Source organism: Canis aureus, chromosome 38 (assembly GCF_053574225.1).
Source record: "Canis aureus isolate CA01 chromosome 38, VMU_Caureus_v.1.0, whole genome shotgun sequence".
In the NCBI taxonomy this organism is placed as follows: Eukaryota; Metazoa; Chordata; class Mammalia; order Carnivora; family Canidae; genus Canis; species Canis aureus.
Genome location: NC_135648.1, coordinates 11,482,874 through 11,503,181, shown reverse-complemented (window position 1 = coordinate 11,503,181; position 20,308 = coordinate 11,482,874). Strand labels below are relative to the sequence as shown.

Sequence of the window (20,308 nt, the reverse complement as noted above, 5' to 3'; positions counted from 1 at the left end):
TTATTTATGAGAGAGAGTATAGAGGGAGGGGGAGAGCAAGCAGACTCCTCGCTGAGCAGAGAGCCTGATGCAGGGCTTGATCCCAGGACCCCCCAAATCATGATATGAGCAGAAGGCAGACGTGTAACCAGCTGAGCCACCCAGGGGCCCGTCTTCATTAACTTCCTAACTGCTCTCCCTGTACCCACCCTCCATACTGCTGCTACAGTGATGTTTTTTAAAAACATACATGCAAATCAGATCAGGCCACTTTGTTTAATACCCTTCAGAGGACTCCTATCATGCTGCATTAGTTAACTTCTGTTGTATTTCAAACCACCCCCAAGTTTAGTGGTTTAAAGCAGCACAAACTTATTTTTATTGTTGCTTCTGCGGGTTGGCCGACTGGTTATTCTGGTCTAAAGAGCTCAGCTGAGGCTGAATGGTTGAGGGAGAGGCCTTATTGATGGGTGTCATCGTTGGCTAGTTGGTCAAGGAGTAGAGGATTTAGCTGCGATGGCTCCTTTCTTCTCAGATGTGGTCTCTCCCACTCCTGCGGGCTAGCCCAGACTTCTTCCCGTGGTGGACTCAAAGTTCCAAAGAGCAGCAGGAGGGAGCAAGCCACAGTGAGCCTGCACTTTTCTAGCCTGTGTTTATGTCATGTTGCCTAATGACCCGTTGGCCAAGGCAAGCCATGATCCCAGGGACGTGAAGACTCCACCTCTTTATGAAACCACTGCAAAGGTGCACTGCCAAGAGGGATGTGCCAAAAAAGAAGACAGGAGGAATCACCATAACACATAGACAAAAGTCCTGAATCCTTACCACGGCTTTCTAAGTTCTGCATGATCTGACCCCTGTTTACATCTTCAAGATCATCTTCTACTCTCCCCCTCTATTCTTTTTACTAAACATTATTCTTTAGAGCAGTTTTAGATTCACAGCATAATTGAGCAGAAGGTTCAGATTTCCTCTTAACTTCTGTCCCAAGCATGCAAGCATCCCCAATGCTCCCCCATTATCAACATCCCCTGCCATCTGCTCTCTTTTTTTACCCCAACTTTTGAGCCAAAATGCTCTTCTTCCATAATGTGGTTTAACAAGCTTGTTCTTGGTTCAGAGAGTCTGCTGCTTTTTCTGTCTAGAATATTCTTCCCCCTGATGTTGGCATGGTAGACTCCTCCTCTGCTTAAATGTGTTCTTTGGAGACAGGCTTTCTTCCACTTTACTGGTCCCTATTCTACTCTATGGTTGAATTCTCTTCACATCACTTATGGCCATCTGATCTTTTTCTAGTTCATTTGCTTGTTCATGCACACGTCTCCCCAAAAAGAACATAAGCTCCATGACAGCAGGGGCTTTATTTTGTTCACTCCAACAACAGTATCTTGCATATAGTGGGTATTTTAAGAATGATTGGTAAATTAAATTCTCAGATGCCAAGTGAAGAGTGTTATCATGGAAAATTGAGAGCTGCTTACAATACAATGACCCCAGTTCATCCAAGTTTTATATGAAATCTGTATAAATTAAGTTGATAAAACAATAGAAAACTTTTAAAAATAGGAGACCAATTTGTCTTTTAGACATAGGCAAAATTTACTGTCTTTTAAAGGAATTTATGATGTTGATTTTATTTTTAAAGGATTTCCTTCTCAGTGATGTGTGTAAGATGTAACAGATGGTACCCAGATCCATGGGCTACTATCCTGCCAGCCTCATTTTGAACTTCTCTGTTCTGATTAATAACAAGTAATCAAATATCCTGTAATAAATAGGAAAATCCTTAACACCTACTTCCTGTACTTTCTGACACGTTTGCCAAAAGCCACTCACTAATAAATTTTACTGACTTCCTGTTATGGACCCCACCTCACTTTCGCCTGCAGCCTAAAATTCATATGTGGAAGCTCTAGGTCTACATGTAATGTATGAGGACGTGGGGGGTTGGGAAAGTAGTTAGGTTGAGATGGAGTCATGAGAGTGATGGGATTACTGTCCTTATAAGAAGAGGAAGAGACACTGGGGCTTCCTCTCACTGTCATGTGAGGTCATAGCAAAAAGGTAGCCACCTGCAATCCAGGAGGTGGACTCCCACCAGGATCCAACCGTGGTGATACCTTGATCTTGAATTTCCAGCCTCCTGAAATAAATAAATTTCTGTTATGTACTTAGTCTATAGTATTTGTTATACTATTGTTTATAGTATTTGTTATACCAGCCCAAGCTAACTAAGACATCTCCCTTTCCTTCTTTTATCCATTCCTTTCTCCTCATCTTTTCTGGATCAACCAATTTTATTGGCTCTGCTTTCCAGGGGATATTTGTAGAGATTCATCCTTACATGAGATTCATTTGTCTGTTCCAGGGCCATTCACATTCCTTAAAGGAAACAAGTCTTGTCTCTATTGTCCACCAGCATTCATCAACGTCCTTTCATATGCCCCAGGGAGAATCCATTTCTTTGGCAGTAGGCAGAGGACATCCCAGGTATTGCACTGGATATCTTAAATCTGGTCCCCAAAAGTCAGTGTGTAAATAGAGATGAGTGCCCATCATATGGGCTGGCAGTGAAGTGGCAGGAAAATAATATTCCTGGGATTTGAGAGTACTGAAATTGGCCATCTGGGTCACAGTGTAGAGACAGGCAATATGTTTACTTGCTATTTTTGTTTTCCTTCTGGGCACAGGAAGCCTTCATTTCCCAGCTTCCTTTGCACCTCAATGGGCCGTAGGACTAGCTCTGCTTAAGGATATGTTTGTGAAAGTAATCCAAGCACTTTCAGGCCTGGAGCCAGGGGGGGTGGGAGAGATAGAGGAGGGTGGGGAGAAGCTTGACACAGCATCCTCTGAAGCTTATCTATCAAGAAGAGAGCAGTGGAAGTAACTGTCTGGTTGAAGAGCAAGGACACAGACTTTCCTTCTCCTGGAATAAGAGTAGAACCTAGGAAACATTCATATTTCTCCATAGCTCCTGGTAACATACACACACCAGTGTTCCTTTGGGATTCACAGCACGTAGAGTATGATCTGTTAGAAACTAGAGGACCAGATTTTTGGCTTTTTGGGTGTTGAGTTTGATAAGTTCTTTATAGATTTTGGATACTAGCCGTTTATCTGACAAGACACTTGAAAATATCTTCTCTCATTCTGTAGGTTGCCTCTCAGTTTTGTTGAATGTTTCCTTTGCTGTGCAAAGACTTTTTTTATCTTAATGAAGTCCAAGTAGTTCATTTTTGCTTTTCTTTCTCTCATCTTTGGAGACGTGTCTAGCAAAGAAGTAGCTGCGGCCTAGGTCAAAGGGGTTACTGCCTGCATTCTCCTCCAGGATTTTGATGGATTCCACTCTTGGTGGGAATGCAAACTGGTATAGCCACTCTGGAAAACAGTATGGAGGTTCCTCAAAAAGTCAAAAACAAAGCTACCCTATGACCCATCAATTGCACTACTAGGTATGTATCCAAAGCATATAAACACTGTGATTCAAAGGAACACATGCACCCCAACACCCTAATGTTTATAACAGCAATATCCACAATAGCCAAAATATGGAAAGAGCCCAGATGTCCATTGACACATGAATGAATAAAGAAGATATTATATATATATAGTCACATGAATATGTATATATTACTCAGACATCAAAAAGAATGAAATCTTGCCATTTGCAATGATGTGGATGGAACTAGAGGGTATTATTCTAAGTGAAGTAAGTTAGAGAAAGACAAATACCATATGATTTCACTCATGTGGAATTTAAGAAATAAAACAGATGAACATAGGGGAAGGGAAGGAAAAATAAGACGAAAACAGAGAGGGAAGCAAACCATAAGAGACTCTTGACTCTAGGAAACAAACTGAGGGGTGCCGGAAGGGAGGCAGATGGGAGGATGGTGTAACTGGGTGATGGGCATTACAGAAGGCACATGATGTGATGAGCACTGGGTGTTACATGCAACTGATGAATCACTAAATTCTACCTCTGAGACTAACAATACAGATATGTTAGCTAAGTGGAATTTACTTACTTATTTTAAAGATTTTATTCATTCATTCATTCATTCATTCATTCATTCATTCATTCATGAAGAGACACACAGAGAGAAGCAGACATATAGGCAGAGGGAGAAGCAGGCTCCCTTTGGGGAGCCCCATGTGGGACTTGATCCCAGGACCCTGAGATCATGACCTGAGCCAAAGGCAAATGCTCAACCACTGAGCCATCCAAGTGCCCCTTAAATTGAATTTAAATAAAAAACTTTTAAAAACAAACCACACGAGAGGACCATGTGCTGTGCTGCCCTGCCTGTGCTAGGGGTACCTGGGAGCAACAGGTGAGGGCCCTGTGATGATCAAGAGATAAGGTTAACATTTTTTGAGATGGTTTTGATTTAAAATTTTAATTTCTTATACCTATCCATTATTCTGTCCATATTTAATTTTGATGTACTTGGCTTGTATTTTATCCAGCCAGCTTCATCATCTACAGTTGTTAGGTTTTTAAAAAATATTTTATTTATTTATTCATGAGAGAGAGAGAGAGAGAGAGAGGTAGAGACATAGGCAGGGAGAAGCAGGCTCCGTGGAGGGAGCCCAATGTGGGACTCGATCCTGGGACTCCAGGATCACAACCTGGGTCAAATTGGCACTAAACCACTGAGCCACCTGGGCTACCCAATAGTTGTTAGTTTACAGTGATTTGCAGAAAGTAAAATAAAATCTCTGATAAAAAAAACAAAAAACAAAAAAACAAAACCACACAGCAAATTTAGCAGAACCACAGAAACAAAAGAAGTTGAGACAAAGACTACAGCTACTCAGAGACATGGAAAAACAAAGATAGAAGAGAGAGGTAACCAGGGAGTAGGAGCAATACTGCCACTAGTGGTTGTTTTGGGAGTCGGCCCCCACGGGGGTCCCTAGGAAACAGCCTCCATTCTTGTGGAAGGGGAGGAGGAGCTGCTGGGTCACCGGGGCTGGGGAAGGGGTACAGGGGTAAACACTCCTTAGGCAGATGTTCAAACAATTCAGCAATTCTCCAGTTGCCAACCCCATCTTGCACCCCAGTCTTCAATGGGTCTTGGGGTTTTGGGATGAAAGCCAGTTTCATTCTGGTTGGTGTTTTTCCTGCAGGCAGTTAGAGTCCAGTTTCCTGTTTGTTCTCTGCCTTTAGCAGCCACTTGTGGGTCACTGTGGGCCATGAACCTTCTGTCCAGCTGATTTCAGGGCAGCAGTGGACAGTCCCCTGGACATTGTGTCCTACATGACTCATGGGCTCAGCCTCTCTGGGCTTTGCTGCCCAGGGGCTGTCCGAACCTCTGGTCTGGAATGTTTTGACTGTTGGAGGCAGCCCTTCACAGTTGGGGGAAGGAGTCATGGATAAACACTGTAGCCTGCTACGAGCCAGTTCCACATGGTTCCTCAGAAAGCTTCCAAAGGACCTAAGACCCTGGTTACACATGGCAGTAACCAGCTCATGAGGTCCCCCCCTTACCCATCTCACATTCCCCACCCTGCCATTTCTGCTCTCAGTTCACTTCCCATATGAGGCCTTTCTCATCCTCTGTGGAACCCAAAGTCAGACTAGATTTTCTAACTTCTAATATCTTGTTAATATGGTTGCTGTGGTTTCTCCTGCATTTTTTTTTTTGTCCTTCTGGTTCATAGTTTTAAATTTCTTATTGTTGTATTTATGGAGTTAGGAAGGAAGCAGAGATAGTACGTGTTTTCAAATTGTTCTTTCTCCCTTTGCTGACTCTTTACTCCACCCTTAGCTTTGATGTCACTTCCTCAGGAAAGCCTTCCTGAGTCTTCCCATCCAAATGAGGTTCTTCGTTTTGTTTTCTCATAATACCCCACATAGCACTTCATAGCATTTAACACAATTTGCGCACTATATCTTTATTTGTTGGCTTACCACTCCCCAGTAGGATCTAAGCTCCACGGATCAGCCTGCATCTCTTTTATAGATGTCTGTATGTTCTGGTCAATGAATGAAGGGCTTTGCCCTGCCCAACACGTTCTAAACAGATCCAATCTCCCTACCCTCCTGTATAGTGGTTAGGTCACCACTCAAGTCACTTGTGTAGGGATCCTTTTTTGCACCTCTTCCTGGAAAGGCTCAGCTTTGAGCCAACTCAGTTGTCAGCTAGCAAAGCCTACAAGCATGGACATGAGTGGGCAGCTGATTTAGGGAATGGAAACCAAACAAAGGAGAAACAGAGGGCCACAGAGCTAGACTTGATTTGCTTCCCCACCATCTGCTCTGGTTAACTCACTGCCCGACTCCCAGAACTGTGTGATTTGAATTGCTCATTAATGCAAAGTTGTGCCTCTGGCCCCCGTGTTCCTGTTCCTGGGATCCGGATAATATCTTATCCATCGGCTGTAGAGAGGGATTCTCCTCCCTTGCTGAAGCACCCTGTACCTGCCCAGCCACAGGCTTCCAATACCATCTCCGAAGACCGAACCCAGATGCTCTTAGAACCACCTTCATAAGACCTTCGATCACACAGTGAAAGAGAATGTGAGGATTGTGCCTTCAAAGTCTTATGTAATTGATGTTTCTTGTTTGAGGGACAAAAAAATACATGATTACTTCAAATAAAAATATCTGCGATATTTTACAGAGGTAGATTAAAGATTATTTGGTTTAAAGGACTACTAACACATGATGAAGGGATTGGGAAGGTGTTCCTCCCTTTCCTGAAAGTCCTTCATGTGACATCCATCTTCACACTGCACCTGATTTTAAAACTAGCACATGTATGACATATAATACAACATTTATAAATTAAGGAAGCCCACCTCTTTTAAGTAATATTCTTTAAATCTTTCTTTCTGACAGTCCAACTATTTGCACAGTAACTGTGATAGGCGCGTTTTTCGGAAAATAGTGAATAAAAACTGACAAGCTATCTGGGGAATCTGAATGTATAATTGATAGGGGCATAAATTAATATGATTAGGCCTTTATTGGGTGCAGTGGCTGCCAAACCTACAAAAGGGGCCTGGAATGAAACACGGCTGTGGTCTCGGCGCTGATAGACATCAATATGTAATGTGGATTATCTCAAGCCTTCTCATGTGGTCTGCTTATGACAGCACTGAGCCTAATTGAAATTTTTATCTTTTTGTTGCATACAGACAGTTTTGGCTGGTCACTTCCTTTGGAAAGAGGAGCAAACCAGGTGATAAAAAAAAAAAGATATCAAGGTTTTCAGTGAAGGTCTTAATAAAATCATTTTATAAAGGCTTTTAGAAATTAGTCCTTTGTAAAGCCACTTCGGAGAACCTGACTTCTGGAAATTCCTTTGCACTATGGTTTTTTGAATATTAAGCAGGCACGTCCAAACCAAAGTAACAAAGACACAGAAGATTCAATCACTTCTGTGGAAATGGATGGGTTCTTCACCACATCGTGGTTAATAGTTTAGCCTTTGACATTGTATAAAAACCATTTCTTAATGATAATGCTAAAATGCATCTTTGCAGAATAACATATGTATTTCCATAAGTGACAAGAGTAAAAGAAAATAACTAAATTAAAATGATTTCCATTCTAAACAACAAACGCACATGCTTCAGTTATATGGTTATCATCCTCGTTTCTCAGTATTGTTGCTTATTTACTGTTTTCCACGGTATGTCTTAGTTTGTGATTCTACAATCCAAAATAGATCGGGGTATCTGCAGAATGACATGTTAAGCTTCATAGATCGAATCACATACATCTGTAATTTTCTAGAACTTCATCATTTTATAGCATGTAAAATAATGGTCACATATTACATCTGCCCTTGGCAGTAATAAGTTTAAGATGTGAAAGAGGCTCAATACGATTTTGGGGAACATTTGTGTACTGCAACCAGAAAGGTCATATGTTTTATGTACTTTGTGATAAAAGTGAGTGCTGATATCTGGGGACTGGACAATGAAAACTAATGGGGCATTGGAACTTTCTTGGTGACCTCATGAAGCAATTTACAATCCTTTTATCACCCCTAATACGATGTTGTCATAAAAATGATCTTTTAATTAAATGTAACAGGAAAACTCTGCACCCTCATTGGGATGTTTCTGGTCCTGGTGAGTTAACATTTTTAATGACATACCTTAAGCAGTCAGCAACGTTAGATTTATAAAATGCTGTTCCTCTCAAGTATTTTCAGAGCTACGATCCCTGTAGCTTTATCTACCCAAGAGACTGAGGAATAAAAAGAAAACAATTGGAAGAGTTTCCCCACAAGAAAGGCAGTAGAGTATTTTGGAAAGACAACTGGACCGAGTGAGAAAGGGATCATCATTTCCAAGGTGACTACTATGTGCTAGGCAATCCGCCAAGAACTTTAATCATAACTTTTATTTCATTTAGTGTAGTTGTTGTTCCCTGGAGAACCAGATTCTATTTCTGACTCTGCCACTATTTGGTGGTATGATCTTAGGCGTGTAACTTTGATCGCCGTATTCTCTTTTGTAAATGGTGTGGGAGAGAAGAGAATAGGACCAAATGTTCTCTAATTCCAGCTTTACATTTCTAAAGAGGAAATAAAGTGATGAGGGTAGAAGAATGAAGGAGAATCAGAGCAGGGGGTATGGTTGAAGATGGCTTTGGACCATCCATTGTCTTGGGTTTTGGAGACACAGATGATCAAAATATAGTCTATGCTATCAAAGAACGTGTAGTTTTGTGGGAGAATGCCATGTTCGTATAGAAGTAAGTTCACTGGGAATGACAGCACAGAGGGCTATGAAAACAGAGGTGGAGGCTCAATTTAAACAAAATGTTTAGTGAGGGATTCCAGGGGGAGATGATGACTGGTGAATCCTTAAGCAGTTAAGAATGTGGCCTGGGTAAAGACAGATGGGAATGACATCCTGTTGCCCAGGAGAGTCTGCAATAGCTTGGCGTAAGCATGGAACTGGAAGAGGTTTGCTATTACTGGGGCATGAAATGCAAGGTGGGTAGGAGGAGGATCAAAATTTGAAGACAGAAGGAGAGCCAGTTCATGAAAATTCTTGCAAGTTGAACTGAGGAACAGGGACTTTATCCCACAGGAAATGAGGAGCCACAATCAGGTCAGATCGAGTTGTAGGAAAATGATCCCATCTACAATTAGAGGAGAGATCTAAACAGGGCAAACATGGAGGCAGGGAGGCCAATTAAGAAGCTACAGCAACACTTGTTGAAAGATGTTATGTCCCTAAGCCAGGGAGTTGGCACAGGTGCTAAAAGGAGAAGGCAGTTACTGAGGATGGGGGCCTGGGCTTGCCTGGATGTGGGGTCAGTCTAAGAAAAGATGACAGGCTGGGCTAACGTGTTGGCCAACTCCATCAACTCAGTGAAACTCAAAATCTGTTAATTTAGTGGAAAAATTCAATTACACACTTTCTTTGTTACTGTGGTCTCAAAAAACCAAAAAAACAGTTGATTCACTGAAATCTTCGTTTTTCACCAACTGGTTGGCATGGGCCTTACTCTCACTTGTCTTAACATTTGTGCCTCCACTTGAAAACTGGAGACAGAGAAGCCCTGGGATATGGGGTAATATGCCACCAAGATGGTGGTGCAGAGGAGGGAGCCAGTGCCCTGGCTCCTGGTCCTACACCATCATTCCTTGCACAGCTTGTTTGCTCTGTGCAGAGGCACTTACAACCATTGTTTTCTATTAGTATTGATTATTATTAACATTCAGAATTTTTAAAATATTTAAATTCTTTCCTCTGATACCATAACAATTTATAACCAATAGTTTTTTCCGGGGAGGAAAATTGTCCTCATATTGAAAATCTGTTTAAGTTCTTACATATTTGCCTGCACAGTGACAAGTAATAGCTACAATAACTATTTAAAAATGGACACATTTAAAATATCAACACTGTTCAATTTGAAAAAGGAGCCCAAAATAATCCACCACAGCACTCATTTACATGAGATGTGCTCAGTCCACAGGAGTGTTCTTGACAGTGTGACAGGCTCTTGATTTTCCATGGTGATTGGATAATTGGAAAAAATAATCCCAAGTCTCACTCTAACTAATATTTTCAATCTTCTCGTGTACCAACCCTTTTACCATGCTGCAATCAAGTAGCAAAGTTAACCTGCTTGAGTTTTATCTTTTTCCCACTTCAAGACCTGTTGAGGATTTTACCCTGGGACAGTGGGAAAATGAAATACAAAAACCTTGCATATTAGCAAACAAGACGGTATGTGGCAATGACCATACACTGCGTTTAGTAAGCCACTGCCAAATCCGTTAACTCTGCTCCATATCTTTCAATCTTCTGAGCTATGAGATCCTAACAATTCAAATCAACATTACCTCAGCCCTATGTTAATGAGAGTTGCTCAGGGACTGGAGTCAACAGCCCAAGAATTAAAATCAGGTAGGAAACAGCAACATATGTCTGTAGCCACAGCGTTGGAATGTGAATGTTAATAAAATAGTACATTTGGTACCTGATATGTGAGTTTTATTTAGCACAATTCTATTACTGTTCTCTCAGAAGGCTGGCAACAAATGAATTTGAGAGGCCAAGCGGTTCTCACACTGACCCCCTCTCCACTTTCACTGGTTCAAGCCACTATTAGGTCTTGTATGGATTCTTTTTTTTTTAAATATTTTATTTATTTACTCATTAGAGACAGAGAAAAAGAGAGGCAGAGACACAGGCGGAGGAAGAAGTAGGTTCCTCACAGGGAGCCTGATGCGGGACTCGATCCCAGGACCCCAGGATCACGCCCTGAGCCAAAGGCAGATGCTCCATCACTGAGCCACCCAAGTGCCCCTTGAGTAGATTCTTTAAACATCTTCCTAACTAATCTCTTTACTTCAGATTACCTCTGGAATATCTTGCCCTCCACATAAGAATTGTGATCCTGACTTGCCCTACAATTCAGTTTCCTTCTATAGTACATATGGTAAAATACAAATTCCTTTATTGACATATAATTTATCTATGGTTCATCCTATGACTATGTCCTCATGTCCTGATACTTTCCTTCCCAATCCCTGAGTTCTAGCCAAGTTAAACCCCCTTGTCGGTCTTCAAAAATACTACCTTCTCTTATGCCTAACTCCAACTGGCATAGTGTGAGCCTAACAATCCATCAAAAATAAGCTAAAGGGGGATCCCTGGGTGGCTCAACAGTTTAGTGCCTGCCTTCGGCCCAGGGCGTGATCCTGGAGACCCGGGATGGAGTCCTATGTCGGGCTCCCTGCATGGAGCCTGCTTCTCCCTCTGCCTGTGTCTCTGCCTCTCTCTCTGTGTCTCTGATGAATAAATAAATAAAATCTTAAAAAAAAAAAAAAAAGCTAAAGGTTTATCTGCTGAAGCCAATGATGTTGTGTGGCTCTGGGGAAAAAAGTCAGAGCATGGGGACTAGAAAGATGTGGACTGAAATCCAGACTCCCCTGGATTGGCTGCATGAGCATGAAGGAATTACTTAAATCTTAACTATCAGAATCCTTACTGGAAAAAATAGGGTAACAATGATATCTACAACACAGAGATGTTGAAAAGATTAAAGAGTAATTGTATGTAAAGCTTATGGCCCAGTGCCTGGTATTGGTAAAGACTCAAAATATTATATGTTAAAATATTATTAGCAGTAATTCTAATCACCCTTCCCTGCCTCCCTCAAGTCCCAGTGAGTACCCAGCCATGTTCCTAGACATTTGCTTGCTGGAATTGTTTGAATGTCTATCTCTCCTACCACGCTCTGCAGGATCTGTGGTATCTCACATGGAAGAAGGTTCGAGACCTGTCTTCAAATGAATTAATGACAAAAAGAAACCTTCCCTCCGTTGCTCCTATAAATGTAGAATAAGGTATATATTTTTTTCACACCCATTTCAACTCAGGAAGGATTCTATATGATAGTTTATAGCATATTATTAATCTCATTTTTATTTGACAATGGGCTTTAATTTTTTTCCGAGAATATGTGAAGGACAGCTAACAAGCCCATGTTTCGCTGATACGAATCACATACTCTGCATTCTGTAAAAAGATTATTTTTCTGATAAAAAAAAAAGATTATTTTTCTGGCACATTTTAGCAAATTACCTGGCATCTTGGTAGTAGAAGTGATGGTGTGACTTTGTTTTTCATTTAGTCGTCTTCTTGAAGTTTCCTTCCTGTTACTTATAAACTACATTCTTCTTCTAACATCAGTTTGCTCCAGCTGTTCTTGTGTCTGTCTTGTTTCAGGCAAATGGGATAAGGTCTGTTAGAAGAAGATGAAAGTGACCTTGAGAGAGCACAAAGGGAGCCACTCTTTGGACATACCTAGTCCACCATCTTAAGACAAATGTAGACATTTACTTTTCATTTTATAAGTAATAAAAAAATAAATTTAGTATAAACATAAATTTTGTATAAAAAATAAATTTGGGTGATCCCGGGGTCCTGGGATCAAGTCCCATATTGGGCTCCCTGAAGGGACCCTGCTTCTCCCTCTGCCTATGTCTCTGCCTCTCTCTCTCTGTGACTCTCATAAATAAATAAATAAATAAAATCTTAAAAAAACCCGAAAATATTCTGAATTCTAAGACTACCTGGTGTCAAGGATTGCAGATAAGAAATTACAGACCTGGATCTATTCTTTTTAATTCTTTGACCCCTTGGATTCCAGAAATTGTAATAAATTTAACAATATGCTCTTTGTTGCTTATCACTATATCTAGGAATATTTTCATATTCCACAAAGTAATATGTATATTTTACATGTAATTTATCTTATATTTTCATATAATATTATGAAGCATATTCTCAGTGTTTTTAATAGATATATGTTACTTCATTGTATGGCTGTACCATAAGTTGTTTAATGAGCCCCTTCTTTGATAATGGTCATTTAAGTGACAGAAAATACTATCGTGAATAAATTGCCAAGTCAAAGTACATCCATATTTATATTCTTATAGAAACTGCCAAATTTTCTTCTATACAAGTTGTAGTGGATTAAAGATGGCTGCAAAATCTCTTTCATTTCCACCATCGAGAGATGGAGTCTATATTCCCTGCCTTGGAGTTTGGGCTGGCCCTGTGAGTTGTTTTGACCACTAGAATGCCTTAGAAATAATATGGTGTACTTTCCGAGGCTGATCTTAAGAGATTTGCAGCTTTTGATTTTTCAAGCTTGAAATGCTCACTGGTGTGGAACCCTGACAATAAGAAGTGCAAGCCATATGGAGGAGAACTGAAGCACTCCAGTCAATAGCTCCAGATGAGCACCAGGCAGCCAGAACCAGCCATGTCACTCAGCCTTCTTGGATGTTCATCTTGGAGCCTCATCAACCCTCCAGATAAACCACCCTACTGAGCCCAGTCAACCCACCATATCATGAGAGGTAATAAATGGTTGTGATTTTAAGCCACTGAGTTTTTAGAGTGCTCTTTAAATGCAATGATTAGCATGTTAAAATATTAGCTTGGCATAATCTCAATTCTCATTTTTATTATGAATAGAGTTGAACATATTTTCATATTCTAGTTATTTTTAATGACCTCATATCAAAAGCTTGAGCCATCACTGGCCTGATTGCTACAGATACCTCCCCATCCCATTCCTGATCAAGTATACCTCAATTATTTCTGGGAGTCCCCAGAAGACGGTTCCCAGCAAGCCAGTGGACTCCCACAGAGAAGTCTCACTGTCACCCCCACAAGGACTTTTTCATCCTATACAGACCCAAGCCTTCTCTAGCCAGTTATAAAATGAAGTCTCCATGCTATCAGTGGCTGATAACAAACACAGTACAAGAAAGTCTTGGAGGAGAGTTGTTTGCACTAATAGATTTTGGGCTCTAATCCTGCCAGTCACGAAGTCGCTGCAGCATTTAGAGTTCAGCGTGGATTAGTTCAATGCTCTCATTTTAGATGTGAGTAAACCGCTCCTAGAAATTTTGAGATATTGATTTAGTGTTATCAAGTAAGTCAGTGGTAATTTTAGACTTAGGGTGAGGGTCTTGAGTCTAATTCAATATTCAATATATCAACTGCCTATACTTTTGCATAAAGTTTTCTACATTTTAGTTTTTGTCCTGTCATGTAAGTTCTGCTAGAGTCTATGTTTTGTAATAGTTGGCACTCTTTTGGTTGCATGTGACAGAAACTCAACTCAGACTAGCTTAAGCACAAGAGACATTTATTGGCTCTGGTACCTGAAAAGTCCATGCATGGCAGGATTCAAATGCCCAAAATGTATTGTCAGGGCTCTGTTTGTTTTCATCTCTCGGTTTTGCAATTAGCTTTTGGCTGCATTCCCAGGCAGGCTCTTTCTATGAAGTACAAAGAAAGCTACTAAGAGCTTTAGTTTTACATGGTCTTTTTACTTTACGATCCCAAGGAATGTATCTCCTGACGTCCTGTTTGGGTCACATGACCTTCCATGAATCAAATATTGTTGCTAGGGGGATAAAATACTCTTCCTGGATATGCATTATGAGCCCAGCCTTGGGACCTGGGGTCAGGGAGAGGCAACATCAACCCCATATAATTTATATTGAGTCCCCTGGGTCATTAGAGCATGGGGGGAGGCATAATGTCCAAATAATAGGGTGCTCAGTAGACAAACATGATATTCCCACCATATGTGTTAGTAATTCAGTTCCTATTCTACTAAATGAGGCAAAGCCTTATTCTTAGTTGAGAGTTCTTATACTTTTGTTGAGTAAGATTTCCTAACTAAAGCTTTGGAAGGCAATTTAATTATCAGTTCAGGTGTAGGATGGTCTTTGCCCTTATTTGGGTGAAACACAGGAAGGGAAACAATACAAGCTAGTGGATAGCTGGGATACTGGGGTTCTCAAATGGGCATTCTGCATTCAGCTGTGCAGCTTTCACCACACAACTTATATAACCATGTACAGTTGTTCCGAATACCACTCTCCAGGATCCTGAGAGGTTAAATAATCTTAGGACTGAAACTGCAATCTTCAAGTAAAATAAAATCCACTCATTTTAAGTGCCAGTCTCATGTGGTTTTATAAATGTATAGAATCATGTAACAGCCATCCAAATCAAGATAAAGAATATTTCCATCATTCCAAAATGTTCCCTCACTCTCCCAGTCAGTGAAACTCTCCCCAACTCTGGTTTTCAGCCTCTTCTGACCTGCTTCCTATAACCATAATTTTTATCTACTTGAGAATTTTCTGTAAGTGAAAAAAATATCATCTTTAATAATGGCTTCTTTCACTTGGCGTACTTTTGAGATTCAAACATATTGTTGATTGTAGCTTGTTCCTTCTTGCTGCTGAGTAGTATTGCACTGTATGGATATATCACAATTTATTTATGTATTCACCTGTTGAGAGTCACTTGGATTATTTTCAGCCTTCGGATATTATGAAGAAAGTGCTACAAATGTTCATGTAGAATGCCTTTCACAAGACATATTTGTATTCCTCTCAGGTAATTATTTAGGAATACAATTGTTGAACTGTTAAGTTGGATATAGATTTAACTATATAAGAAACTGCCAAACTTTTCTGCAAAATAGCTGTATCAGGTTACATTCTCACTACTAAGATATGAGGGTTCCTCTTGCTCCACATCTTTGTCAACACTTTGTATTATCACACTTTTTAATTTTAGCCACTCTAGCAGAAGTGTATTGATATTGCATTGTTTTAATTTTTCATTTCCTTAGTCCTAAGGAAATTATTTCTCAGGTCTAATGGTGTGAGCATATTTTAGTTGCTTTTTGACTATACATCTTTGGTGAAGTGTCTGTTCCAATCTTTTTTTTTTTTTCTTTTTAAATCATGTTGTTTGCCTTCCTATTATTGAATTGAGAGAATTCTTTATGTATTCCCACATCATTCTTTCAATTCATGGGGAAGTGGCATATTTAAGCCATTTAGATTCAAGATAAAGTAACAGAAAGTGACTGACTATACATATCTCTAGTTTTCTGTTGATGGAAAACTTATTTTCCTCTGCCATCGTTATACCATATGGAGGCAGATTCCTTAGAGTTACCTGTCTGCTTGACTCCCCTCAGGGAGTAAGATGAGAGAGTTATCTGATTGGTGAGTTTGAGTGAAGTTCTGAACATACCCAATTAAGTTCCTTGATATTCTAGGGCTTGTTGTGTCCAGAGAATGTGTCTTTTGTGCTCTTCTCTACGATAATAATAGTGTTATAGCCTGTGGTTTTCGAGCCACTGTCTGTGATTGGGAGGCTTCATTTTATTCAGAAGGTCCTAGAAAGCCTAATTGGTCCTCATACTAAGCATTATCAAAAATCAGCTTTTTTAGTAAGGTAAGTGTGAGACTATCTCGTATCTCATTATCTGTGTCATACAACATTACCCAATCAAGGGAGGGACTATCATATTCCCAGGTCTCCGCTACACTCAGGGAAGGAGATTGTGTAGGGCAAATAGACCAGGGAAGGGAATGTTGGGGCCATTTGGAATTCTGGCTGCCTCAGTACCTTATACCATGAGGATATGAAACTGTCTGCATCCAGGACCAGAAGGCACATGGAAAGGATCTGTTAAGGGGGGGGGGGTTAGGTATATAAGAGCAGATGGTGAGTTCTTTTAAGGACCCCAAGGTAAATCAAACCCTACTTCAACTGAAAATTTTGGAAATAATAAAAAAAACCCCTACATATCAAAACAGTAACATAAGATTTATTTTAGAACTTATTTTTCTAAAAAAAAAAGAACTTATTTTTCTGACATAATTAATATGTCATATTTACCACTGATATATGTAAATTATATTGTACATATACACTACATATCTATATATAGCCATCAACTACCTTTAATGTTTGCTTCCTTTCCCAATATTTCTAATGTCTCTGCCCTATCATTTCTGTTGTATACATATCTATTCTTCATTTCTGTTTCATAGAAATCTTATAATATTTTCCCTGGTACTTCTGGAATCTATTTTTGTCCCAAATCATTCAAGATGGATAATTTCTGAGAGTCCATGTGTTCAACCCAGAACTTGGCAGATCTTTAGGAAACAGATCATAAAACGCTGCTGAAGTCTAAACTGAAAACCCAATTTTTTCCAGAATGATGACTCACAATCTGGCTGAAGGTGGGCACCTGCCGACCAGAGGTTCTCAGGTGAAGGTTCCCATGCAGCTTCCCTGCAGGTGTCTGCCAGTTTTGTTAAAATGAGCCCCTGTCACTTCATCAGGGGTGACCGTACATACCAGTTTTCTCAAAACACTCTCAGTTTACACATGTCCTGCGATAGATATTCATTGTGTGCTCTTCCACTCTCAGAAGTGTCTCAGTTTGGACAATGAATGATGTGATGACTCCTTGATGTATTGCAGAATACTTTCCAAATTAAAACAGAACTTACACACACACACACACACACACACACACACACACACACACCTGTTTGGGTATTTATTAATAAATTTAAACCCAGTCTGTGTTGCAAAAATTCAAATTATTTGACAGTTATTAAATAATCATTCTTGCTGTCTTCCACTGTGTATTCTGTGGGTTTTCTTCTCATAGTCAACACTAAAATTTTTTTAATTGGAAAAAATCACAAGTCTACCAATAAGTATTTCTACGTATCCAAATTAAGATCATCAGGTAATCTATTCTGAAACCAATGAATGGATCTACATATATATTTTATGTATATATTACCCATTTTCCAATTTTATTATGTTGTACAAGACAGGAAATGCTACACTTGGTCTTGGATTCTAAAGATAATTAGGGATCAAAATAAAATTCAGACAATGTACGGACGAAGTAAGCCCGCATGCCTAGCTAGGTCAAAAGATATGTGCATGTCTAGGTCAAAGAAAACTGTGAGTCCAGGGCTGACACAAAGATGAGTAAGAGGTGATACCTTTAAAATCATCTCTGTGGAAAGGTCACTCAAGTAGCTGAAGCCAAACATCAGTTAAAGAATCAATAGCCAAGAATGTAGAAATAGCATGGTAACAAAGGAAATAAAGTAAATCTAATTGCTAAAATATGCTCTTGACCAAGTTTAACTATTATTTTCTCCCCATTCTGGTAAAAGATAATTCCTGATTGTGATAGGACTGACTACCTGCTAGGGGAGCTAAGTGAAGGTAGATGACATGGTTCAAAATGTTGGATCAGGGACTAGACACTGCTTTTACCAGACACAGTATCTGGGAGTTATTTTATTTGTTGAAAACACTTTCAACAAATATTTGAGTGCCTGGCATGTTTCAGGCATTGTGTCAAATGTTGGATGCAAAATGTGGAGGAACAATAAAAAAACAATAGTGACAAGAAAATGTAAGATCATTACTCTTAAGGAACTGATTCCTGTCCTTTGGTTTCCGGTTTCTTTCTTTTTTAAGATTTTATTATTAATTCATGAGAGACACAGAGAGAGAGGCAGAGGCATAGGCAGAGGGAGGAGGCTTTATGCAGAGAGCCCGATGTGGGACTCGATCCCAGGATTATAGGATCACACCCTGAGCTGAAGGCAGATGCTTAACTGCTGAGCCATCCAGGCTTCCCATGACTTTTGGTTTCATTCTGTTGTTCTATCCACTTCAAATGTTACTGTGTTAATTGAATGGACATGATGCCCTTCTTATTATCATTTACATGTCCAGTTAAGTATTTAGCAAAAAACTTTGTGCAGCAGATATATTTGGGCCACTATCTTTGGTGCTCGGGCGATGCTTGCATGCAATTACTATAAGCTAAGCTCTAAAATATTCTTTCAAGCACATTCTAAATACAAGCAGAATGCTATGTTATTTGGTGAAAATGTTCATTTTTAAGAGCTCTTTTTTCCAAAAAGCTCCAGACAGTTACACATTCATTGCTCTCCTTAAGTGCTATCAGTTACATAGCCTCCACATAGTATTTCAACATGAGGTTAATTGCAGCTAAAGAAAAGTTTATGATTAGTCCAGACAGGTATTTTTCTTCATTGTCTAATACCATAAATCCATTAAATTCCTATCCATCTTGTCATCCTCTCCTTGAAGACTTGGTTATATGACCTGCAATACTAGTTCAGTTTCGTGATTATAATTGTGATTGGCAGAGAGCTTTCAGAGTTGCAATAAATTTTGCCACAGGCAGAGAGGGATTTTGTACCAACCCCATTCCATTGTGAAATCTGAATTTTTAACTACCTTATTACTGGTGAACAGGATCGTTGGGAAGAAAGAACGACAGCAGTCTTCCGGCATTAGTGATTGCAGTAATTTGCTTTGGAGATTGAAGTTTCAAGCAGCTTACAGAAATATGGCTTTTTAAAATTATTAGTGACTAAAGCACACCACACTACCTTTAACCCCATTATCTGGCATTATCCTGTATCCTTAGATTGTTATTTTTAAACATTGTTTTCATAGCCCATGGATAATCCTGGGATATGGTAGCCATGGTAGAGGTCTTATCATTGGAGGTGGACAACACATTTTCTTCTGCCTTTTTTTTTTTTTTCTCTCTGGAAAAAAGGGCAAATTTCAGGGACTCTCTGGTGTATGTGTATATGTGTGTGTGCACGCGTGTGTATATAAACAAGTAGCCCATATGCCCATGATACATGTATTCCTCCTTGAAATTTCAGTTGTTGACATGCTGGAAAAATTGGGTACGTAAATTATTTCTGCCCCCAGGCACTTTAACTTGAATGGCCAGCACTTACTCAGCTGACCACCATAGGTCTCCCTGTCCTTGGCAGCATTACAGGGGTAATATTTTTTAACATGGTTGAACAGCTCTTGAAAATTTCTCCAATGTATTAAGCATGAACAAGCCTTTCTTCAACACCAGGCTTGCATGTCTTTCCTCCACATTTATTTCTCTACAACAAACATATTTATTGGGGCCATTATGAGAAAAATCTCCCTCTCCATAAATGTTTGTCTTCCCCTTTGTCCCTTTTATAGGATCATGAAGAAATGATGGAGAGTCTTGCTGGATTGGTGTGTGTGTGTGTGTGTGTGTGTGTGTGTCTGTCTGTGTGCTTTTGAAGGGGAACTCCCTTTCACTGAATTATCTCCATGAAGTCTTCTTTAAAAAGCCAGATGCTACATTTAGGTAGTTTGTTTTGGGATGAGCAATGAGCTATGTAACAAAATAGGTGTAAATAAAAAAAATGAGAGTTCTATATACCAGCATTTCCAAATGGTTTCTTGTTCTCACGTTTTAACTGATAACCCTCTGGCCAAACAGCTATACAGGATCAGTTTACATTGTGGAATTCAGATAAAAAACTGCTCGGATATTAGTTAATTTTTCAAAACTTTTATGATTAGAGACACAGCTGAGAGAAAAGTAATCAAATTTTCTTACAGGCATCATGAGCAGTGATCTCACTGGTAC

At 39.7% G+C, this 20,308-nt stretch overlaps 1 long non-coding RNA gene across 1 annotated transcript; it reads right to left on the bottom strand.

The window, feature by feature from the left end:
* Window positions 1–279: 279 nt before the first annotated feature.
* On the bottom strand, window positions 280–2,897 carry LOC144307207 (uncharacterized). The gene is made up of 3 exons (XR_013374138.1): window positions 2,324–2,897; window positions 2,052–2,122; window positions 280–728 (listed from the first exon to the last, which is right to left on the bottom strand). It is a non-coding gene; the product is annotated as an uncharacterized LOC144307207 (long non-coding RNA).
* Window positions 2,898–20,308: the final 17,411 nt, after the last annotated feature.